This window comes from Canis lupus, chromosome 3 (genome assembly GCF_011100685.1).
Source record: "Canis lupus familiaris isolate Mischka breed German Shepherd chromosome 3, alternate assembly UU_Cfam_GSD_1.0, whole genome shotgun sequence".
Taxonomy (NCBI): domain Eukaryota; kingdom Metazoa; phylum Chordata; class Mammalia; order Carnivora; family Canidae; genus Canis; species Canis lupus.
The window spans coordinates 14487940-14514262 of record NC_049224.1 but is presented as its reverse complement, the minus strand read 5'-3'; the positions used below and the strand labels follow the sequence as shown (position 1 = coordinate 14514262).

At 38.4% G+C, this 26323-nt stretch overlaps 1 protein-coding gene and 1 pseudogene across 1 annotated transcript in view; both read right to left on the bottom strand.

The window, feature by feature from the left end:
• Nucleotides 1–26323, bottom strand: part of MCTP1 (multiple C2 and transmembrane domain containing 1) — a 532324-nt gene that overhangs the window by 313225 nt on the left and 192776 nt on the right.
• Nucleotides 5951–26323, bottom strand: part of LOC102156090 — a 33545-nt pseudogene continuing 13172 nt past the window's right edge.

Sequence of the window (26323 nt, the reverse complement as noted above, 5' to 3'; positions counted from 1 at the left end):
ACAACACAAGCCCTTCTTAATGCTTGCTTTCCACAAAAGTGTTAGTTCAAATTGCAAAAGCCTGAAGACCTGAAGTATTAGCAAGGGTTCTGAATCTCACTGCCTCATCAACTGAGTTATTAGACCAGCCACTTGTCTTGGTTCACTGCAAGACTTTGAGAGGTTCCCAGTTATGGGTAATTGACATATCTATGCTTATTTTCACAGCCAGGTGCCTGTTTTCGAATGCTACTACTCAGAATGACTTTGTTTATACAATCGAATCAAATAGTTATAAGGTCTATTTACAGAGCCAATAAATGCATCACTAAGTGTGTCAGACATGCACTATACAAAGGGATGCAAAGAAAGGTATTTGGCACCTTAAGCTGCTTCATATGAAACTTTCAGTTCTGAAAATAAAATAGAAATGATATCACATAGTTAGAAAACAGTGGAAAAATCCAGAAATTTGCTCTCCACTTGGTGTCGTGGGTTATGGACAGTGAGAGAGAGGTAAGCAAAAATCAGAGTTAAAAAATAACAGCATCACACACCATTCTCTTGGTAAAGACAACCCAGGGCTTACATGTGTAGTTGGGAGCACTGCATGTGGAATTCCCAGGAACATCTCTGTCAGCTGACATTTCTTTAAAACATATCCACTGACTGTGTACTCCAAATGGAACATAAAAGTAAAAGTAAAAAGTAAAATCTTGCACTTTCCATCCAAACTCTTGCTTCTCCACAATGGTAACCACCATTAACATTTTCTTGAGTATTCTCCAAAAAGAAAAATTGGCACATATCTTTAAAAAATACAGATATAAGAATGAATGTATTGTATGATTATGCATTTTTCTTATACTAACATCTTGACAGTCTTTTGATATCAGAACATTCAGATCAACCTCGTCCTTCATAAGAAACCAACAGAATTCTATACTGCACGCACTAAAATTTATTTAATCAGGTTTTTATTGATGGATCTTTAGGTTTCTCATTTTTTTCCTCTTTTCTATACTATTACAAACAATGCTGCAATGAAGTTCATCTTATGCACATTGGGGGTGTGTGTGCACATTTATGAGTATTTAATGGGTAAATTTCTACCAAAGGAATTGCTAGATAAAAGTGTTGTGTTTTTAATTTTGAGAGATGTTGTCAAATCACCAACCCTCCAAAAATAACCCGCCAAAACTTACATTTCCACCAATGGCAATTGAGTTTCCCAAACATCGACTCCAAAAGAGATACTATCAGATAATTCTAGTAAGTCAATCTCCTACAGAAGATCACATTTTAAAACATACGGTGCAGAAGCTAAACGAGAAATTTCATTATTTGCTTGCATTTCTCAAAAATTTAAAAATTTAACCTAACTTATAATCTATTTTAGCACTTCTCAAAATTGCCTTCCTCCCCCTCCAAAACTCTCCACCCCACCCCACATGAGACCTATGTCTGTTTCCCATCCCTACCCTGACTCCCAACCCCTGATCATACACCATTCTATTCAACCCTTTTCCTACTTTGCTCTGCAGTTGTGAAGAGGAAGAAACTGTGTGAAAATGCTGTGAATGCTGGGTGGGAACTCATAAACTCACACCTTCAACATCGTCTGTTGTACAAATCGTAAAATGTCTGCTGCTCTGACAGGTTAAAAGAGGCACCTCCTTTTGTGTTGCATGCATTTAATTGCTAGTGAGACTGTCTTTCACATCTGTGAGCCATTTATACTTACTTTGGGTGAGCTGCCTGGACACATTTTTATTTTTATGTTGAGCTCTTTTAAATTGGCTGGAATGAACTCTTTGTAAGTGAAGCAAATTAGCAAGGGCCGCATTCTAAAGAACATGGCCTGTGTGCATGGAGCCAGGAACCAGCGAGTAAGTACACCTTTGGAATAACTGACAGAGTATTCTCACCAGCTCTGGTCCTGTCTGCTAAAAACTCTGTATGCCCACGGACTTCCAGCAGAATGTCTTTCTGCCAGAAGCCATTTGTTAGATTTTTCTTGTGCAGTACAACAGAATTTAGTGTTCTGAAGGGGAAAAACATGGTGGAGGAACCTGGATTTTCAGTCCTTCTCTGCATATAGGTGGGATGATTCTGTGTCCCAGAGAGGGCAGGATCCATCCAAGTGCTTTGTATCAGTGGTATGAGGGCAAATCATGGAGTGAGGTTCTGGGAGGGCCTGCTCAGGGGGTGAAGTCCAAGTGAGGAAGAAGGGACTCTGGGGAGAGAAGAATGCAAGCGGTGGTATTAATTTCATTCCACCTGTAGAATTCAGCTAGTGTTCTGCTATGTGCAGCCACAGGAAAAAGAGCAGGATAGATAGCCTGGCTATTTCTGCCTTTCCAGCAGGCGACAGAGAAAGAGCAGTTGTGTTCAGGAAAACAGAAAGCATTGTCTTCTCTCTGCAAATGGTGGTGTAGGTGCCACAGGTTGTGATTGTCGACATGCTTCACATTGATCTTGGCATTCTGTACCTGAGCCAGTACATGAATTTCTGTTGCTTTAAGTGACACCCATTCCATGGGGCTCAGACTCTTCTGGGTTTTAAGTCCACATAGCCAATCACTTATGTGACATCTCTATTTGAATGCTTCCTGGGCAACTCACACTTAACACATCCAAAATGATCTCTTGATTATCCCATTCGACCTGTCCCCATCCTTCAACTCAGGGAAAGCAGTAACCATCCACCCTGTTGCTCAGCAGCATCCTTTCCTCTCTTTTCTCTTCAACCTTCCATCAGACCCATCAGCAAGTGTCATGAAGTACACTTTCAAGATGTGTCTTAACTCTGTCTTCTTTCCCAAATCCATCACCACCATGCTCCAGTACATGCCCCATCATCCCTAACCTGAATTTACCCCGTAGCCTTCTAGAATGTTGCACTCATGTCTCCCAAAGCAGCTGAAGTGATCACTAAACATAAAAAATGATCATGTTACTCTCCTGCCTAAAACTTTTCAGGGGATTTTCAAACACTGAAAACTCCTTATCGTGGCTTACAAAATCTTGTACAATCTCCATCACTAGTTTCTCCAGTGTCATCTCTGGCCCCTCTCTCCCTTCACTACGTGCTAGCCGCACTAACCCTGTGTGAGTTGCTTGCCAGGGCTAAGCTCTTGCCCACTAGGAGATTTACACAGGCTGCTATTTTTCCAGTGGAAACTTCTTCTCCAGGCTAACTGCATGACTTCCTCTTTCTCATCCTGGAGGTGTCAGCTCGTGTCATCTCAGAGAAACCTACCCCGAACCACCCACTGAAAAAATTCTCTCTCTGCTATTCTTTTTATTGTTGTTGTTTTTAAGATTTATTTATTTATTTGAGCAAGAGAGCATATGAGTGGGAAGGGCAGAGAGAAAAAATCTCAAGCAGACTCCACACTGAGTGTGAAGCCTGACAGAGAACTCAATCTCAGGTCCCAGAGTTCATGACCTGAACCAAAACCAAGAGTTGGATGCTTAACCTGCCTAATGCACTGCGCCACCCAGGCACCCCTCCATCTGCTATTCTTTACCACGGTAACCTGCTGTGTCTTTTATGAAACTCATCATAATTTAGAAATATTTGTGAATAGATCTGGTTTTAGTGGAATTTGTATCTCCGTGCAGTGTACCCTCAGAAGTCCTGCTTTTAGCAGAGTACTTGGCACAGAGATGCTCAATATACTTTTGATGAATGGATGAATGAATGAAGAATGGTTCCTAGAGGTGGTGAAAGTCACTGGGCTAGCATAGTTTAGAAGGCAAGTCTCAGCATTTGATGAAATGTTTCAGGATTTAGTGAAGTGAGGCTTGAGTCATAGTCAACCAGGAGAATCAAAGAGGCTTGTAGTCAGTGCTTGTATATGAGCCAAATGGGATTTAAAGGCTATGATGGCCTCATCATCAGATAAGGAATTTGTATTTAACATGCAAATACACACCTAACATCTGATATACGGTTCATGGTAATTTTTGATATTTAAAGTTCTCAAAATAATATCATGATAAGAATGCTGATTCTCTAATTTAGAAACAGCATGATATAATAGTTAAGAAGACAACCCTGTGGCCTGACTGCTTGCCTTTGCACCCTGGCTCTGATATTTTCTAGCTGTGGGACCTTGGGCAAGTGGCTTAATTCCTTTATATCATCGTTTTCCTTTCTGTGAAATGTAACATACCAGGTCATGCCTCATCAGGTGGTGAGGGTGTAGGGAGTTAACAATTGCACTGTGCTTATGACAGTGTCAGGGTACACAGTAAATACCATAGGAATGTTAGCTATTAGTGTTATATTTCCAGAAACAGCATAAAAGGTTGTATTTGGAGTGGGTGAACTCTGAGAACATGTCTCTCAGCAATACAGTATTCTGTGGATCCAACCACATACAGCAATTCATGAAAATTTGCACAGATAGAGATGCTATAATTTCATTGCTATTATTACCTTGAAAAGAATTCATTTGAAAGGCTAATTAGCCACAAATGCAATTCTTTAGAAGATGCACAGAAACCTTGTACGAAGCTATGGTCAACTAAATGAATGTGAAATCTGTATCAGCTCTAACAGCTAATTTCACAATTTGACTCCCCCTCAATACCTCCAGAGAGAGAGAACTCTTAAAAATAACTGTGCCTATTTTATTAATTTTTATCTTGGATGTTATTTTATTATGCTAATCGTATCCCTATTGATCAACTCTGTTCTTTTTCTCAAGCCTTGGGAATAAATGCTTAAATATTCAAGGATGAAAAAATGAATAAGAGTACCAGCATCAATACTCTATCACTTTTACTTTACCACGTCAAATTATGAGTGTTTTGTTTTATTTTATTTTATTTTATTTTATTTTATTTTATTTTATTTTATTTTATTTTATTTATTTGTGTGTGTGTGTGTACATGTTTAGTTTTACTGGAACAAGGCAACTTGTGCACTTTTAATTTTTTTTTAACATTTTTAACATTTATTGAGGATTCTTGCCCAAAACTGCCCATATCCTAATGGTTGCAAACTTTCTAACTCTACTACTCCTTCCAGTACATTAGAGGGGGAAAAGAAATCTCATAATCTCCAAATCCCCAACAATAAAACAATGTTGGAAACTGCCATAAAAACACAAGTGAAAAAAATCTTTTCTAAGAACCACAGGACTATAAATTCAGGAAGGACAAAAAATTTTAAATGAATCAAACTCCTCAATTTATAGACATTAAATGTATAGCTTTTTTTTTTTTAAATGTTACTCTTACTTCATTCGAATGGTTTTAAAAATAACCATGGCAAAGAAAATCAGGGTTTTTGGCTTAATCCTGAGTTAAGAATATTAAGAATTTTCCCACAATGCATATGGTTTCCTATATACAATAGATGATTTTATATACAATTTAAAATCCAATACATTATGAATTTATGATTCAGAAGTACCCTTAAATATTTTTAAGCAGTAGAAACACACATGATAGTTACAGGTGGAAATAATACCCTCAAAGTGTTCTATATTATTATCCCAGAGACACACCATAGAGGTCTCAGATTATTAACAAAACATCAAAAAATGTTTTGTATATTAAAAGTATGTTTTTGGGAGTGGGAAAGAATAACAGCTTTCCCTTTGGTTTAAAATACTCAACAGCCTGAAGTCATAGGCCTGAAAAGGTAGCAGTCTCTGGAGGAATTAGAATTGTAGAGAAATCCAGTGTGGAAGCACACCTGTGCTTTCCACTCATTCCCCCTCTCCAAACCTTCTGCCAGGTGAGGCTCAGGTTCCCACTTTATTTATTTATTTATTTATTTATTTATTTATTTATTTATTTATTTAAATTTATTTTTTATTGGTGTTCAATTTGTCAACGTACAGAATAACACCCAGTGCTCATCCCGTCAAGTGCCCACCTCAGTGCCCATCACCCAGTCACCCCCGCCCCCCGTCCACCTCCCCTTCCACCACCCCTAGTTCATTTCCCAGAGTTAGGAGTCTTTCATGTTCTGTCTCCCTTTCTGATATTTCCCACTTATTTTTTTCTCCTTTCCCCTTTATTCCCTTTCACTATTTTTTATATTCCCCAAATGAATGAGACCATATAAAAGAAGTTAAGGTCACTTCTATCTCAGAAGGGTAAACGTTTGGGTACTATGAATGACTTTTTCTTCTTATTAAGTAGAATGAATGGTCATTTCTGAAATGCTCTTCCAGTTTAAAACCTAAGAGCCCCTGCATCTCCACCCATGAAGCCACAGGTCCCGGGGGAGATTGGACGGTAACATGTGCAATGCACTAGCCTGTGTCCCTGTAAACAGGAAGCATGGAGGGTGTGAGCAGTCTGCCGTCCGGCCATCAATGTCACCACGGAGATGATTGTAGTTTTCTTTGTACCATTGATTATAATCACAACTGTGTCCCTTTTCTTGCTATTGAAAGCTCATTGGAGGCTTTTCATTAACACCTTATTCCTGTGAACACATTTGGGGCACAGCATACTGTCCTCCAGCTGTGGGGGTGGAAAGTCACAAGTGGGGAGCAAGAAGAGGGCACATACTCTCCCTCACTTTTCAGGCACCCAGGCTTGTCCTGCATGAAATTGCAGGTGAGTCCAACCTTGTGTGTCTGCAGGCATACTTCTCCCATGGACCACACACCACTTGACACCGTGGGCCTCCTGTGGTGATGCCACTGTCTCCATCTTCCCAGCCCTGGCTGCAATTCTGTACCAGGAGGCAAACATGGTATCTGGGGCCTAAGTTGTCACAACAATAGTATTGACCCCCTCCAGGAGAGCATCAGATCCCTTGTGGGGGCAGCCACTTCAGGAGGGTAGGTTCCATCAGAAGGTATCTTTGTTCCAGGACTTTCCAGAGACATTTTCCCCTTGTCCATCATCAATCTTCTTTGTGTCTGTGTGAGAATCTTGGCCTCCTCTGTGGTGACAGGAATGTTCGTCTTTTGATCTGGGTAAGCATATTTGCAGATTCGCTTATATACATCTAATTTCTGGCCTTTGGTGCTCAGCTTGAGTTCTTGGCACCAGGGCCGCAGGATGTCTCGGTGAAGCAAGTTGGCTGGTGGCTGTTTAGAATGTAATGGAGGAACTGGGATTTTCTTCTGAATTCTTACTCTTGTACTCTTGCCTTGTGCCATTTTTTCTGAACAGGAAACTTCATCTTCTTTCACAGATCTTTTCCATTTGGTCCCACTTGCTGAGGTTCCCGGTAACTTTGGTTCACCAGAAGCCTACTGTTCTCTTAGGCTTCTTCTGGTACAGGTTGGGAATGGCCAACCAGATAGTCTTCACTCGACTTTGTGGAGTTTTTTCTGCCTTTTGCTTTCTCCATATCCAAAGAGAAGTCAAGGCTGACAAAAAGAAAAGTCTTACTCCTGAAATGGCCCCGGGCCCAAAATTGCTCCTTTCTTCACTTTTAACGTTTAAAACCAAGCAAAATCTTTCCAATAAAACAACAAATTTTAAGAATAAGCAGGAGCAACATTACAATAGACAATGTCAATTCCAAATAAAATCCTACAGGTTCTGTTGATTTCCCCATCAAGTGGCAGTATTCAAGGGAGAGGAGGATTTTAAAGGAATGATTAGGTGTTCAGCAGACAGGGTCACATTGCCGAAGTCCTCCTGACCATCCCTATCCTAACAGCCTCTCTCCTTGATTCCTCCTCTCCCTGAGGAAAGGAGTTTGTTTCCCTCCACTCTGTGCAATGTCAATATCTCCCTCTAGTACTGTCTTACTACATTTTAACTCCTGACCACACATATCTATTTACCCCACTAGACTATCAATTTCTAGATACAAGGACCAGGACTGACTTATCTTTGCAGGTACCTTGATGAAGCTTAATCAGATTGATTTGAATTTCATAAAAGACTATAATCATGTTTAATATTTGACACTAATACAGTATTTCAAATGGCATTCCTGCTGAGAGATAAGCTCTTTGAGGCCAATAATTTCTATCTATTTGGTTCACCCTACTATGTATCTAGAACAGTATATGACATGATGGGCATTCAATATATCTTAAGGGAGGGAAGAGAGGAAATACCTATAACCTAAAGTACTAGGTTTATGGTTCACGGCATACAGTTTCTGTATCAGAATAGGCCTAAGAATTAACCAGAGGCCACAACAACTATATAGAAGTAGGTGATGAAACCATTTTTTTTTCTTGTGCACTAGTCTCCATGTCAATTTGTAGATCATCTGTGAATGTGAATACAGTCCAGCACTGAGATATGCATAGATTATATGAGAATTCAAATTTATGAAGTGTCTCATTTAATATTCTTGTCATGGGTTAATTTATACAGTTCTTGGTTTATTCCCAAAACTAGTTTGGATTTCCAAGGTCTTAAAAATAAATAAGTACCAGCTTGGCGTGAGGCCACCACGATGCTGTCTTTGCAGGTATGTAATTGGCACAGGTTGTTTGAAGTTGACTAGACTGAAAACTCAGGATTTGCTTATTGAAAGCAGAGATTAACTTGTGCACCATGTTTTATTTGTTGGGGACTCTTCAACATTTTTACTTTCCTATTGATTATGTGAAAAGAACTTTAAAAATCAGTATCAATTGGCACCAACTAGAGAGAGATTTTCATTCTTTAGAAAGATGCCTCATGTGGCTGCAAAGAAATGCCTGACCTGTACCACTATGGCCTCTGTGACATCTCTCCTTCCTAGTGCCTCATATACCTCTGGTTAAATGTGCCATGAGGCATTATTATGTGGGGACCATGGTATAGATTCACACTGTTCTCTACGAACAATGAATATTTCTCCTTGGCATGGAAAATTTGTCCTTTGGAAGTCAAGTCCTGGGAGGACATTTGGTTCCCTAAGCACCAAACTGGTAGCATATGATATGTCATAACCGGTTGGCTGCTCTCAAAATATTATGTCATTGTATTAGTAAAAAATTAGGAAATTTAGAAATGTTCCCATTTTAATAAAAACTAGTTCTTTTTGATTCAATAATTTAGTGTAAGTTTCAAAGAATAAAGAAAAGGCTATCACTGTTGTGTTCTCTCTTCCTATGAAAACACTATACCTCCATAAAATTAACAGTCGTGGTGTTTTAGTAGACTGACACGAATCAGGGAATTCATATAATTATTTTTTTTAAATGTTTATTTATTTATGATAGTCACAGAGAGAGAAAGAGAGAGAGGCAGAGACACAGGCAGAGGGAGAAGCAGGCTCCATGCACCGGAAGCCCGATGTGGGATTCGATCCCGGGTCTCCAGGATCGTGCCCTGGGCCAAAGGCAGGCGCCAAACCCCTGTGCCACCCAGGGATCCCCATATAATTATTTTTGAGGAATAGGACTTCTGAATACCAAACAGCCTGCCCACCCTCTCTTCCTTTTTCTCCCATCTCCTACCTCTCTCTCATAGCCTTGCATCCATCCATCCATCTATCCATTAGGGAATGGATACACAAAAACAGATTAAGACATGGCTCCCACCCATTAGGAAACACAAATTCAGTGTTACATTTAATGTAATGAGATATTAAGCAGAAAGTTATTAAATTACATAATATATTCAAAAGCTTTCTGATAATGTCTGCATATAAAATATGTTAAGTACAGGGAGCTCATCATACGTGTGCTTGAATAACACAAATGGACTAACAAAACTGTAGCATAATTGCTTTTCATCTCTTTCAACTGTTCTCTTTCCAAAAGAACACAATTTACTGGGTTTTTAAAATTAGATTATTTAGGAGCCAGAGTATGAGTAATTTACTGATGTACTTTTAATCTTTCCCTGCTATTAGTTGTGATTGCTACCATAAACTAAAGATGGCAAAGAAGTATAATGTATAGTTTACATAAAACTTTTTACATGAAAAGTACTATTTTGACTGACTTAATATTTACTAGAAATTGCACCCTATCGAAGAAAAGACACAGATCATTATAATGACAAATCTTTTGTCCCTGAGATTAATTTCATAAAGAATTTATGTTCACTGTTGTCATGCTGAGAACCCCAAATAATGATGACAAATACTGTTAGAGATTCTAGTCAGAATGTCACTTATCTCCCCTGAGGGAAGATGAGAAGCTACTAAAATAGATAAATCCTTGTCAGAGATAAGAGTTCACCACTGCCCAAAACACATATTAATGTCTCACTTACTAAGCAACTATGGTAACACCAAAGGAATCCTTAGGAATAATCCAAATACTAGATTCCCTGGTCTGAAGACCTGAAGCACATGAGTGCTCCATGGCTGCTCACTAAATGACTAGCGGGTCCAATTCAGTTTCCACAGTTGAAAAGATTATTCATTGTAACAGGATATAATAACTAATAGAATTCTGCAATTGAATCCACCATTAGCAAAGGGCAGGAGATGTGGAGAGAGGAAGAGTGACAAAGAATCAACGTTACCACCTTCCTCCTTTCAGAAAAGAAAGAGAAAATCAAATTTTATGCAAAGAGCTCTTGATGGTGGCTGCTTGAGTCCACTTCCAAAGAACCTCAGTCTCGTCTTCAGAAAAGAGATGTGTTTAGCTAGGAAGTTGCACTAATGGAAAGTCCTTCCGTGTCTTGGAACAGTGAATTCTAAAAGGCATCAGTGGCAAAGCTTCCTTGTGTTGGCATCAGCCATTTTGTTCTCACAAATCTAAATTCTTTAATGGCATCATCTTTAATTAAACAGTGATGCATCTGAATCCCCAGTCCTATTTTCCTCATCAAACTCAAGTGTGAGGAGTTCACAGTGCTGAAGCTGAACATTAGTTCATTTCTCTGCAAAACAACAACAACAAAATGTCAGCAAGGCACTTCTGAGTTAGCACTTCTCGTTAAGTTTCTTAATACTTGCCTCCTATGGAGCAATGCTCAAGGAAAAACAACTTCACAGTTGGATGCCAAAACTCTTTTGAGGAGGTCTGAATTACTGCCCACTGATAAGAACAAACTTTGTTGAAGCAGAAACCTCAGATGAACGAATCAAAATCTGGGATAGCATAAAGGCTACAAAATTATTCTAAAGTACTTGAAATCAGTGAAATGATACCAAGTGAGAAAGAGAAAGAAGGCATAAAATTGCAGCCAGAGACACAAAAACTAAAAAGGCTGACATGCAGAAGAGTAGTCAGGAAAGTACTGGCCTCGCAGGAAAGTGGCAAGCTCTTCTGTTGTAGGGGCTACCCCAAGACAGGCCACTTTGTCATATTGACTCTTTTAAATAAAAATTACTTATGAAAAAAAAAGTTACTTATGAGATAGCCCATGCAGACAGCCTGAGACACCCTCCCCACCCCCAACTTCCTGAAAACAGGAAAGAAGCCTCCCCTATAAAAGGTACCCTAGAGCTCAAGGTAAAGAAACATCCTTATCACCACAGAATGTAGAGCTGAGGAGGCTATATAAACAAGCCTTGTTCTTTTTTAATAATTTACTACCCCAGCCCAAACTCTGTCTAGAATTCCTTATTAATTAAAACTCCCAAAGTTAAATGTTCTTTGGTCAATCCCTCAAAGATTTATTGTCTTGTTGTCTAAAAAGTATGTATAAAAACTGCCTGCCTTGGTCATTTCCGTAGGTCTCAATTTAATTATTGGGCCCCTGTGTGCCCATAATAAAACTTTGGGGTTTTTTTTCTACCTGCTAATGTGTCTCATGTAAATCTAATTCTTAGTCCAGCTGAAGACCTTGAAGGTTAGAAAAGAATTTTTCCTTCCCTTTACTGTATTTAAATAGTTCCCTTGGTGAAACGAAATTTCTCACCTCACTTATCATCCCTGTATATTATTTTCAACAATTCATTCGTCATTACCTAATCATGTTGTCCTTTACCAAAATGCACAAAGATGCTATTTTCAAATTAATCAAATAGGCACTAGTGCTAGGACTTGGTAGAGCAAAAGAACCCAGAAGAATAAACCTCCCTTCACTTTATCCCACCTGAAAATGGATAAGATAGCTTAGCCATGACTGCCAGGTTAAAAAAACAAAAAAAACAAAAAAAACAAAAAACAAAAACAAAAAAAAAACTCCCTTAGCACCCAATCTTCTCTCTTAAGTCACACAGATCAAAACCCAATTAAATATAGTAGAAAAAGAGAATATTTCAGCTCAAAATAAACATTTGAAAAACATCTTCACTGTTTCTTCTTAAGGCTCTCAGAGGGATGGAGGACAGACTGGGGCCCAGAGGACTCTTATCTCCATGCCCGCAAAGACATCAGGCAGCCATCGAGAGGTTGTGGCAGCCCTTATGCCACCGAGGTAACAACTGTTCCATAGCACTAGGATTAAATTCTCCTTTTATAGCTGAAGAAGACATAAGTCATACGACATGAAGGCAAGTGCCAGATTTAGAACAGGGTGCCCAACTAAATTGGATTTTCAGATAAATAAATAATTCTCCAGTATAAGCAAATTCTGTGTTACATTTGGAAAACACTTATACTGAAATATAAATATATATATATAATTTGTTGTTCATCTGAAATTCTAATTTTATTGGGATTCTTGTGTTTTATCTGACAACCCTACTTCCTGCGGTAGAGTCGACCTCTAATCCTAGTATGACCAGTGTCCTTATTAAAAAGGAGAATTTGAAATATGGACACATACACACCGGGGGAATACCATGCGCAGATTGGAGTTACTCAGTCACAAGCCAAGGAACTACCAGAAGCTATGAGAAAAGCCTAAATAGATCCTTCCCTTGTGCCTACAGAAGGAGCATGGCTCTGCTTAACACCTTGATCTTCAATTTCCAGCCTTTAACGCTGTGAGACAATACATTTCTATTATTTAAACCGCTCATTTTGTGGTAAGCTGTTAGGGCAGCCCTAGGAAACTAATATGTACACAAAATCAGCATTCTATTGTTCTTTTTCTTTCTTCCTTTCCTTTTTCCTTGCCTTTCCTCTTTTTTCTTTTCTTTTCCTTGCCTTTCCTCCTTTTTCTTTTCTTTCTTTCTTTCTTTCCTTTCCTTTCTTCTTTTCTTTTTCTTTTCTTTCTTTCTTTTTTTCTTTTCTTTTCTTTTCTTTCTTTCACTTTGGCTACAGGAACTGTATTCTGGGCTAACTGGTTTGGTCAAAGCATGCCTTATACCCCAGTCCTATCCAAACTTATCCCAGGCCTGAGGCATTGCATATATTCAGTACTTGAGATTCTCAAAAACTGGGGTCCTATAGAATCTCCAATCACTTAGAAAGTACAGACCAGCTCATAAATTTAAATACCCTATATTTATATATTTATACTATGTCAATCCTGTTAACAGTAAATCTCTCCACTTGCTGAGATGACCACTTACTGCCTAACTCAGGACGTCTCTAGAAAGCACTTCCTTAATCACCAGAACTTCCTCCTTACTTAGGTTATCAGACATGTGATCTCTCCAGCTCTCTGTTCTATGAAAGTTCATCTATGAGCTAGTCTCACCTATCTCCTATCCTTGACCAAGTGGCCTGTTACACTTTAAAAGTAGATATATAATACAATATACATTTGAGAAACATGTTATACACATATCAAAAGAGCACAAATCGAAAGATAAAGAGGAAACTCCCAAAGAGTAACCTAAAAGCAATGCATTTATGTGTAATACTGATTAAGTTTTGTCTGAAAATTTGGCAAAGTCAATATTATGATGTTTTGAAATATAATTCAGCACTTTCTGGGTCAGTCTTAATATCAAGTTAGATTACTTCCAAATATTTAAAATAGGTATTTCTCAAAAAGTGGTCCACTAAGCCTCCATTGGCTTTACCTTGGCAATGTCCTGGGTTCTACCTTAGAGCTACTGAGTCATTCAGACTCTTAAAGGATGGGACCCAAGGATTTATCCAGAGAAATTTCTATGCATATTAACTGTGAGATTTGAAATAGTTAGAAGTATTTTGGTGGTTGGCTTAAACTCCAAACATTCTGCTATCACTCCTTTTCTACATTTTTACAAATTGGATTCTTGTTTTCCAGTATTCAATGAAAGAGTTATAATCTTACAATCTAAAGCTGTCATCCTAAAGCTCCTCTAAATGTCCTCTGCTTCCGGTTGCAGGGGGGTATGGGGGGCTCCAGACCCAAGGACTGTGGCTTTGGTGGGAGGTGGCTTCCAGGGATCAAGTGAGTAATAAACAAAGAAAGTGCTATTCCATGTGTTTGCTTAGAGGCCCCAGGTTAAATTTATGATGCGGAGCTATAAAAGTTTTAATATGTGATTTCTAAGCACAAAATATTTCACTAAGCTTGTTTTATGAAAGACTGGGTGGCAGTACAGTTGAACCAACTTCACTACTAGGAGAACATCCTGAGTATTTAAAATTCAATTCTGGCCATGCAACATTTAAATAAAAAGAAACTAATGTCTCAACTGGGAAAAGTACTTTACAGCTTTCTTCACCACAGAAAGTTACTACAGAAAGTAAAATGTCACAAAGAAATACCTGCAATCCTAAAATAATTCTACTTATTCAAAAAGCAATGGATTTATTTTTAGGCACAAAACAGTATTTATAAATGCTCTATATTTTTACATGTAAATCAGGGAAATAATACTTGGGAGAACCGCAGACCAACTTTCGAAATGATGAAATTATTTCCAGATATTAGCAACAGCATATAAAGCATGAGCTCTTTTCATGGGTTTAAAGAAGCCTATCTTCACCTCCCTTTACATCAGAAATGACAAGCTTCTCAGTCCTTATAAAATCACACACTCCAAAGTAGACATCAATTCAAGATGCTGTTGAGCTCATGGTGGGCTGTTCATGTGTGAATATAAATCTATGACTACACATAAATCCAGAGCCTCAGGGCATTTTGGAGTAGGAGTGAGGATTATGAATGTCACCACCTAGTCTCTCCTCTCCTGCTTCTCTGATCCTACTGTGCACTGGAATCGCTGGCGCCTCCTCAAATTCAGTTGGGGATTCCATGGTTGGAGTTCTCATGACATTTACACTTTGAAAATCAAAGCTCTAACCTGTATTCTTTGTTTCAGAAAGAAAAGGAGGAGCCAACGAACTAAAGGAAACTCAAAAAGAAGGAAAGCGAGTTTGAGCTGAGTACCTACTAGTTACTGAACAGAGGGTGGTGGACTTTGATTCAACACAAATCACAACACAATCCTTTCTGGCTGATGGCATGCCCAAGGGTGGCCCCCACAACTCAACAGACAGGGGAGCACTCAAGGAGATAGTCAACCACTCACAAAGTGTTTGAAGCTGCAAAGCAGGACCTTGAAAAGAAGACTGAGGGAAACTACTCCACAGTAATAATAAGATTGAATTTAAGACTGAAAAAGACATTAGGCAATGGGTAAAAATCAACTGCCTTCTATGGCCATGATTATATGCTCCAAATCTGCCCTACTGTGAGAATCATCATCTGGACCCTTTGGTAAAGTTTTCAGGCTCCACGCTGACCTGCTGAATCATCCACGGTTGATTCTGGTCATTCTGCTAATCTCAAAGTCCAGAAAAATATGTGGATTTTATTTTGTTTTGCTCTTAGGAAGTTGGAATATTTAAAGCTTAAAGTAATCTTATTCTGCTCCAACATGCACAAGGCATAAGACATAATAGATGAGAACCATAAGTCTCCTAATGCTCCAGGGGCCCGTCCAAGATCACCGTTAGTTTTAGTAGAGGGAGGACTTGTTTGCAGGTTTCCAGAAGCCAAACTCAATACATCATAACTATAAAACTAAGTAAAATCATTCTAAAACAGAGAATTGCCATGAGATTGCCATGAGGAAGATTATCTTCCTGGGATTTTTTTTTTTTTTAAAGAACAAATCATGATTCAATTTAGTAATCATTTATCTACTCTGTGCAGCAGACAGTACTAGATCCTGCAGAAGATATAAGGGACAAAACAAAAATCCTTCCAGTTCTTACTTGCAGCTCTGAGTACTAGGTATCACCCATTTGACAAATGTGAGTCTCTGAGTCTCTCTAGTAAGTCTACGTCTGCATTGTTCATGACACATTGCTTCACATGGCTTCCAATTCCAGCACTGGGGTCTGTATGCTTGCATCTCGCTTTGATGATAATAATTCCTATCTCGGTAGCCTTGCTCTTGTCAGTTCTCTGAGGAAGTACCCCGAATACTGCTTCTCTGCTCTACAGCTTCCATTAAAAGGAGTCAACTCCCTCATCCCTCCTTGCCTCCTTCCAAAGACTGACCTCAAAGACATAACAGTGAGCCTGAAAAACAAGTTCCAGGAAAATCTGTAGTATGATTTCATTTATACACTAGATTTTACTTATGGACACACATACCTACTTATGTAGAAAGATGAAAAGAGAATTGAAAGAATAGATTCATGGCCACAAGGGGCTTCTAATTTTATCTATAAAATTTTACTTCTTGGGGAAAAACAAAACTGGAAGGAAATATCACAAAATATTGTTAACATCTGTTAATTACAAAGACTGGAAACATGGATGCTTGTTATTCTCTGTATTTTCTGTACTTTTGAAAATGTCTTTTAAAAAAAGAATAAAATAAACCTGTGTGGAGGTTACAGTTATGTCACAGGTGTTGTTGAAGTTAAAAGATACTCGACTGGGCAGTAAAAACCATTTAAGAAAAGTTCTTTTCTTTTCGAAAACTGATTCTGTGATGTGATGTGAGGGGGGAAATGAATCATTTGGCAACACAGAGGCCAGCAGGAATAACTTAGCTGTTGTGAGTTAGAATTAGTACCTAATGTATTAGATATAATTTACCAAAAAAATTTAACATCAGAATCCAGGCTACACAAGTCACTTAGAAGTAAGAGAGGCATTGAACAGAAATGTATACAACTAATAAAAATATATATACACTTAGAAACTTGAGACAGTCTCTTAGAAGATAATAACTATTTTGTTTAGCAGATAACTCCCAAGCTTTTTTGATAATTTGGGACACAGGCTCAAATTGCAAACATATCCAAATTTCATCTTCGTATATACCTTTAGGTGGCCCTTGCTGAACCCATCCCCAAATTTTTCTTGAGAACAGTCAATGCAGTGATGAGTGGCGCTCTCTGGAGCTCTCTCTAGTTCACACTGGGCTTGGTTTTGGTTTCCCTTTCAACTACTGGAGCACCAATGAGCAGCAGAATATCAAAATGAAGAATGGGAAGCAAAGGTAGAGATCATCAAACCTAGATCATCTCCTCTGAATAACATTTATTGTACATCTCCATTTCACGGGACTTAGTTCGATGAGTTGAAGCTTGTTTACAATAAACGAATAACTTTATTTCTGTTAACTGGGTTTGTTTTAATTAAATCACAGGGAAAAAAAAACAGGCTTCTCAAGATAAATCAGTGTTCAGATAGAAATCATTTTCAACCCAGCAATTTTTACAGCCTTTGGTTTGCTATTCATATTCTAATAGAATAAATTAGCTGAGGCTTCAGCTCTTTTCTTTTATTCTATTAAAGCCCTTCCAAATAATTCAAACACATAAATTATGTATAGCTGATTCTTAGAAAACAGTAGAATTTAATGTAATGTCACAGTGTTAAAGAAGAAATAATGAAGGAGAAATACATTCCTGCTTTATTCTTAACTATGCATAGTTCAGATTTTACTTTTAAGGATTTTTATGAAGCATAAAACACTAAACTTACTGTATTTTCACATTCCTGTAGTTTTGCTAATCTCATGAGTCAAGGCCAATACTAAGAGAAATAATCGAATGCGAAGGAAAAACAGTGAGCAAATAATTGAATTCTTGGCCTGGATCTGTACCATATACTCTGTGTATGACCTGAGGCAACTCAATCTTTCTGGTCCCTTTTGTCTCTAATAAAATAAGGCTTTTAAGACCTCCTTTGCCTACCTTACAACTGTTATGAGGTTCAAAAGAAATACTATATGGGCAAGTACTTTCTTAAGCCTTATGCAGACTTAAAATAAGCTACACCAACATGAATTTAAATAAAAATAAATGAAAGGGATAAAATACTTCCATGTAGGGAAAATTGTAGGGCTTTTCTCTTCCTTCCTTATGCTGCTTATTGTCGGAGGGTTCCCTGCTACTTGGGACAATTTGTTCTTGTGTGTCTTACCTCAGAGATAAGTCCAAACAGGGTGATCAGGAGACACTTGACTTTCTTTGACACTCTCTTCTGAAAAGGCCCATAGTTCCTTGACCCTGGTGCTGGTCCACTGGACAGTGTCTACAGCTCCCATTCTAGACCCTTGTGTCTCAGTCCACCCTCCTCATTAGGACCCAGGGGCTCAGAAACTGCCCATGGATTGCGGTGATAGGCATACACATTTGACTGCTAAGATTGTTCTCTGAAATCTTGCAGAAATCTCAACTGAATCCAAATTGTACATAGAGTTTTATTACTGGAGCCTTATCTCCAGAAGATCATAGTGAAGACAGAGGAGAGGAGACTAAAGAAGAGGAGATCTACAGTGTGGCTAGAGCAGTCATGGGACAGGGAGAGGGGAGGGTAAGCATAATAAGGACACTTTCTCATTTCCAGTCAGCTTTCTTTTATCACTTGGAATAAAATTTCTCACATTTTTTCAAAAGGCGGGGAGAGGGAACTTGAAAGACTGTCTTATTCTGTGAGGCCAAGACAGAGGGAAACCCTGGTCAGATAAGACAAATTAAGGGCAGTGGAAAAGGAAATAGGTGGCCTAACCGTGGGATCCCAGGTGGGACAGAAAAAAAGGGGTTAGTTTAGAAATAAGGAGCATGTTTTGCAGGTCGCAGGTGCTAAGCCCCTAGCTATTCTCTGCTTATTCTCACCCCACCCTCCAGCTCCATGTTCTCTTTAGCACCCCAGCCTCTAGAGCATTAGTCACACTCCTCTCCCCTGTCTCATCCCTGTCTCTTTGGAATATCTACTTCCAGGCTCCTGAAGGTGGAGGGGCATCTAATCTGCCTGCAACTCAAGGGAAGTGAAGTGAAAATGCCATCCCTGTGTTAGCAGGGCATCTCTGGCATCCTGGATGATTAGTTCCTAAAGAACGGCTAAAACCTCACCAGTTAATTATTGGTGGGTTAAACAGACTTGTGGAAGTTGGCCATTATTCATAAGATTATTTCTGTTGGAATATGAACCCTAACTTCTAATAAACAACCTTACAGAGCATAATTTACTCCTAAACTCAAGAAGGCTAAAAAAGTAAAAAAAGTAAAAAATTAAGAAATTAAAAATTTTTAAAAAAATAAATGGCCATATCTGCAGGTCTACCAAAGCTTATGAATAAAGAAAGGACCAATATGAATCTTTTTCTTTCTTTGTAATAATTAAAAATCATTGCCCCCTGTTAGTAGTTGATGACCCTATCTAAATTGATTTTGTTCTATGTAGAATTCCAGATGACATATTAAAACAGATTTTAAAGAAGAATCTACTCTTAAATCTATATTTGTTTCCACACTCTTAATTCCCAGCAAAAGGTCATCAGGCTTCTGTTACCCCTTCTCATTGTCTGGCAACTCATTAGGCAAATGGCAGGTACATGCTGGTCATGTAAGATGGTTGACATGGACATAGCCACATTAACTCTGTGCCATCTTTGTCTTTCCCTTTGTGCCAAAGTCAGAAAAAGAAAAGACCAGAAAATCAGGGGCTGAATGCATATAAACAGGGAATAACTATTGAGGGAAGACATAAATCAAGAAAAAACACAGTAATTGAAAAGAGAAGTTTTTAAAATCGAGGTGGGTTTAAAAAATGATATTGATAAGTGATTCCTCGGGCTCCCTTTCTCCTTCCAATGCATGTCCAAAGTACTTCCATAGCCATTTTCACAAGCCCTCTTCAAGGTTGTTTTTAATAATATTTATTGAGGGGCACCTGGATGGCTCAGGGGTTAAATGTCTGCCTTCGGCTCAGGTCATGATTCTGAGGTCCTGGGATCAAGTTTCGCATCAGGTCCCCTGCAGAGAGCCTGACTCTTCCTCTGCCTATGTCTCTGTCTCTCTCTGTGTCTCTCATGAATAAATAAATAAAATCTAAAAAAAAAATTATTTAGTGCTCTTCTTTGTGGAAGACATGATTTGGTGCTTGGCACCCACTGTTTCATCTGAAACACATGACAGCACCAGGAGGCAGTTTTATGGCAATTATCATTTGGCACATAAGGACACTGAGTCACACAGAGGTGAACATGTCTCAGGTTGAACAACTGCAAATGAGGGGCCGCGAGTAGAGCTTCAACGGCAGACAGACTCCAGAGCCTATGTGGTTCCTCAGTGCACTAACCCTGTTTCCTGAGGAAGAACATGAGATTTACAGAGGTTATGTTACTTCCTGCAGCTAGTGGGTAGCCACTTCAGACTAAAAATGGCAAGTAAAGCAATCAGTGGACGTGAGACTTGGATTTAAGAATAACTATTTCCCTTAGTTTGATCACTGAATGGGATTTGGTCACAGCATTGATTCAATATTATTTAATTCTTCATAATAATTGACTAATAATTAACTAATTGACTTCATAATTATAGACTAAAACCTCATCCAGCAAGATTTTAGAGAATCCATGCCTTTATGATTTTTATTGAAGAGAATATATTTTGATGAAAAAAATCTAGGTACTAGAAAACCCATCATAGTTAATGTCTCGATGTTTTCTAACCAGATAGCTCACCATAAGTAGAAATGATAGTAAAGCAAAACTGATGGCAGTTTGTATAGGAAGAGCTACAAGTGACAGACATAATCAACTAAAAATGACACCATTGTTGTTCTGACTTTCAACTCTTGGTTGGTAGCCATCTCTTGGTTGGTAGTATATTTATCTTTAGCCTCAGAGCAGCATCCAGTCCAGCTGAAATCACAAGAAAAAGAGCTTCACAGTTTCCCTCCCCCCTTCCCATGCTCAGACTCAGCTTCCTTTACAGAAGGTGAGAAAACCTACAAGCAGTACGAGATTAAAAGTCTGGTATTTTGATCTCATCCAAGAGTCCCCTCAGCAGAAGATGGGCCAAAAGAACTGAACAGCCCCCACAGATTCTCTGGCATCTGCATTATTTAATTTCAGAAATTACAAATTCCCTCAAAGCCAGAAAAATCCACCCACATGCAAATAATTCCAGTATGCACCGTAAATGATGATGACTGTCAAGACAATGTTATCTTATTATTTCTGGGTCCAGGAATTGATCTTTTAAAAAAGAACTTCCCTTGCATAATTTTAAAACAAGTCTTCCCAACATTTGTAAGAAACGAGCTCTCCTGCAGATGAAGAAAGATGTGTGTCAAGATGTGTTATCTTGTGGAATACAACTGCACTGGGAAAGCCAATCCTCTCACCCTCAACACCAGACATCAGGGATCTTTACAATCCCCTTAAATAGGGACAGAAATTTAAATTTATGTCTCTATTCCTACTTCTTTGAACTTGCTCTGCCTGTGAAATCTGTTTTTATTATAGCAAATTCATCAGTAGTGCCGTAATGGCCATTAATTCTTTTAAAGAAAATCTAAGCTGCAGGATTCCCAACTCCTCTGCCCAAATCAAAAGATTATATACATTAGCACAGAAATTAATTCCAGAAGAAGCCTCACTTTTGGAGACAGGACACAAGGAAACATTCATTTAATCTGTATTTTCAAGAGAAGATAAAAAAGAATTTTCTTTGAAAAGCGCTCACTCATAACCACTTCATTTTTTTTATCATAGGATGTTACCCCTATAGCCTCCTAAATTGTAATCCACAAAAGGTTGTTATCTTGGCCCAATTATAACAAGATAAATGGCTCCAAAGTCAACCTACCCCAGACATTCCCATTTTCCAAGGGAGGCAAGGAGTTGGAGGTGCAAAGAAGACTGCTAACCACGAAACATCACAGTAGATCAAACTGTGTGAACATCTACTTTCATAAATGCTTCATATTCAAACCACAACACATGTCTTAAGGTCTAACTTTTGGGAAGTGAGAGACTCCTAACAGCTATTTACACATACATGCATCCTACACACTCCAGGGTCAATAAAATACCACACTACAAATGGGATTGATAGTGAAGCAAAATTGATTCCAGTTTTTATAAGAATAGCTAGCTGCAACAGCCCAACATAACTAAAAATGACATTAGTGATACACTAATACTAATACTAATACTTGGGACTTAGAGTGGTTTTATGGGTGAAGCATCTGCCATTGCCTCAGGTCTTGGACCGAGCCCTAGGTCGGGCTCCCTGCTCAGTGAGGAGCCTGCTTCTCCCTCTTCCTCTACTGCTCCTCTTGCTTATGCACTCTCTCTCCCCAGATCAAGTAAATAAATAAGATCTTTTTTTTCAAAAAAAAATACAAGAATACTAATACTCATTCCAGAAATCTGTGAAGACTCTGTATGTACACAGAAGGAGCTACACAATGCTCCCAGTTGTGATGTTAATAGCTGGACTTCTTGGGATTATGCTAGTTTTGTATCTTCAGAATCTGGTAACATAATAACACGTTAATTTTATTAACAAATACCAAGCTTTAGTTTCCCTTAATAACTCATGTAGTGGGTTACTAGTAAATACCCTATATATGTACAAAAAAAATGAATGTTACTTGACTCTAAGAATAAAAACAATGGTCTGATATTTTGGATAAGTTCTTTGTCCATGAGGAGAATGTTCAGGGGGTATCAGGGGTTCTTTAGACTCTACTTGGAGAAACTCTGAGGTAGGATCATATACAAAGGCCCATAGGTGTATCAATATGACATATAACAATGAAGAATGGAACCACCCAGGGAACTTCCCTTTAAAATACAACAAGACATTTTAAACCAACAGGCAACCACCTTATAAGAAGATGAAATTTTATAGTTAATAAAGTTGAGTGAAAAATTCAATAATTTTATTAATGGGTAGAGATGATGAAGCAGAGTATGACCATTTTAGAAAAGATTTTGACAGTAGCCATTTGAATAGCTGATCAATGAAGAGTTATATTTTCCAGTCCTAATCCAACTCATCTTGCATAATGTCTCTAAACACAGTACCATTTTTCTATTCAAAAATCTTTAATACTTCTGCATTGTCTACAAAGTATTGCCAATTAATTTGGAATTTATATAAAATGGACTTAGATCTAGAAATATTATCTATTAAAATGAATTGAAAAAGAACTAGAAAATGTGGACATTACTAAAACTATTTAAGAAATGTTATCAATAATTAAAATCTTCCTATATATAAGAAATCATTTCAGGGTTATACATTAATCCAGATTATAAGAAAATAATCAGTTATTTATTGGAGGTCAATATATTAATAACAGAATCTAACAAGAGGATTATAAGAAAGAAAAAATACTGGTCAATTTCACTCATAAACATCTATGCAAAAATTTCAAACAAGGGGTGCCCGGGTGGCTCAGTTGGTTAAGCATTTTCCTTCACCTCCAGTCATGATCCCAGGACCTGGAATTGAGTCCCACATCAGGCTCCCTGCATGGTGGGGAACCTGCTTCTTCGTCTCCTTCTCCCCTGCTTGTGCTCTCTCTCTCTCTCATATAAATAAATAAAATCCTTAAAAAATTCCAAACAAAATATTAGCAAACTAAATACAGCAGTATGTATAAAGGATAAAATATTATGATCAATATGGGTTTAGCTCATGAACTTGAAGGTGTATTGCCATAAGAAAATTATAATATAATTCACCAATTAGTATATTAAAGGCAAAACTCACCCAATCACCTCAAAAGATATAGGAAAAGCATTTGATAAAATTTTATATCTTTTATTTATTTTTGGTGGGGAGAGGCAAAGGGAGAGGAAGAGAGAGAATCTTAAGCAGGCTCCATGCCCAGTACTGAGCCTGATATAGGGCTTGATCTCACAATCCTGAGATCACTACTTGATTCAAAATCAAGAGTCTGATGCTTAACTAACTGAGCCACCCAGGTGCCCCAATACCTATTAACTTTTAAGACAATCATAGCAAGTCAGCAATAGGAGAAAACTCTCAATCTCATAAATAGAAAAAAACTCTCTTAATCTCATAAATCTCATAATTAACAAATATCATTATACTTCATGGTAAAACATGAAATCTTCCCCTTTGAGATCAAGAAAAAGACAGGATGCTCACTATCATTACTCAACACTTTACTAGAGGGACTAACCAGAGCAGTAAAGGTGAAAACAAAATATAAAATATATGATTTAGAAGGAAGAAATAAACTCCTTGATTGTCTCTATAAACTATTGTTTCTACAGCAAATTCAAAAGCATGTGCAAATAAATATTAATGATTTGTTGAAAAATAGTTACACAAAAATAAGATATATTTACTATTAAGCTTCAAAATATACTTACATGTATTTTCAAACATTTTACATCTGTGCTTTATTAGAATAAAGTTTAAACAATTTCTTAGCCTCGATTAAAAAAAATCATCTTTGATTTAATCTTTCAATAAGTTCTTTTATGACAGAGAAGAAGGTAATTACTCTCTTCTATTAATTTTATTACCATTCTATTGAACTCAAATTAAAATGAATTATATGGTCAGCATGAGCAGAAAATGAACTGAGTCACGTTTGAATGTAAGTTTCTCAAAGACAGAGAGAAGGTCTTGGGCAGGTTCGCTGTAAGAAAAATCCAATCAGAGAAAATGGATTTAATGTACAGCAAAGAGAAAGAGAGACAGAGAATATGTTGATAGAAGAAGGAAAATACTTCATTCTCAGGGACAGTAAATAGAGGAATTAGGCCATGATTGTTTTTTAAAAGGAGGGGATAAGAAGAGAAAACAAAACAAAAAACCAGGGGGTCTAGTCTAACATGTCAATAGCCCCAGTGGTAGGTGGTGGCAATTCCACAGGCCCTTGCAGATTTAGGGGGTTAATCTTCTATAGTGTCCAGCACTCTGGGGACACGGGGTGAGTGGCAGGTGAGTGGTAAATATTTCAAACCTTCAACTGGTAGATCAGCTGGAAGCTGTTTTTTACTTAGTACACTTCCATTTCCTTGGCTGTTCCCAGCAGCTTTCTGGGTGTCAGTTTGCATTACTATGGTTTTCACAACTGGGTCAAAAAATACAGCGTCCATGCCTAATTAAACACCGAGCTACCGTCCTTTGGCAGTCATTCCTATGCAGAAATTTATGTTGACTGTTTTTTGTGTGTCCTGTCCGATCTTACCACGCAGGCTCTGCAACAAGAAGTATAAAAATTTTACATAATATTTGCACGTCAGAACATGATTTAATCTCAATAGTAGCATTTTCCAGCTAAAAGCAAATGAGACTTAGGAGGCCGTGAGAGACTAGCAGGTAACCTTTTCTTTTTTTTACCCCCTGAGAGAAACTGTGAAACAACAGAACAATCTGTGCTACATACATAATTAAAACAGATGTTCTCAATCTTAATTTTCATAGCTAATTTTGACAGCCAAAGAAATGCACTTGTCTTTTGTATAGTCACCTATTTTCTCTCAAATGTGTCCTATTTCATCGCCCACTGGGATTGCTCAGAAAGAGAGGGGTGATGTGATGGAAGGTATTCATGCAACAGCAAGAGCTCTGCTATATCCTTGATAGGTCAGTGGACAGCAATAGCTATAACAGAAATTGACCATAAAATCATTTAAAGTCCACCGAATCTGAGCATTTTTATGCACCAACATTGCAGATCATAGTTTTCACTGGCTTTGCGTTCTATCTTCCATGATAGAACCCCAGAAACCACAAAGACTGGAGAGAACTGTCTTCCCGTTCTTTGTGGTGGCGTTTGTCATTTTCACACCCATGTCAAGACACTGTCTGATTGGCACCTAAATTCTCTTCTTGCACATCTGCCAACACCAGATCCATAAAAGGTCTACTAGGCTGCAGTCAAGAGCCAGCTCTGTGCTCATGACACCCCGAATCCCAGCTCTGCTTCTTCCCTGAGGAGGGGATGGTGCTGGAACAACCCGATGGAGGTACCCCTGCTCGCTGATGCCTCCTGACCACAAAGCCTGCGGTGGTCAGGAGGTCACGCTCTGTGGCGGGCGTACTCCAATCCTACAGCACAGACCAGGGAATACCTACAGGGAGCTCCAAATCCCACAGCATCCACAGTGACTCTGGCTGCTTCGTAATTTCCCTGGGATACTCTGACCACTAATCCAGAACCGAACCCATTTCCAGCCCACTGTAGGTGATGGGTTCATTCTCCCCAGGGAAGCCCAGTGTGGTGATCCAACCCATTCCTGCTACTGGTTCCTCTGCGGTGGGAGTTGCCCTGGATTGTCATGGCCTGGAAGCAACACTCTGGGTCCTTACCAATTGCACAAGATTCCGGCTATGTTTAAGGCAGGGCCATCAAGAGCATGTGGCTTCACGCAGCATGTGGATTCATGTAGCATTAGGTCCACCCACCCCCACGCAGGAGTGATACACAA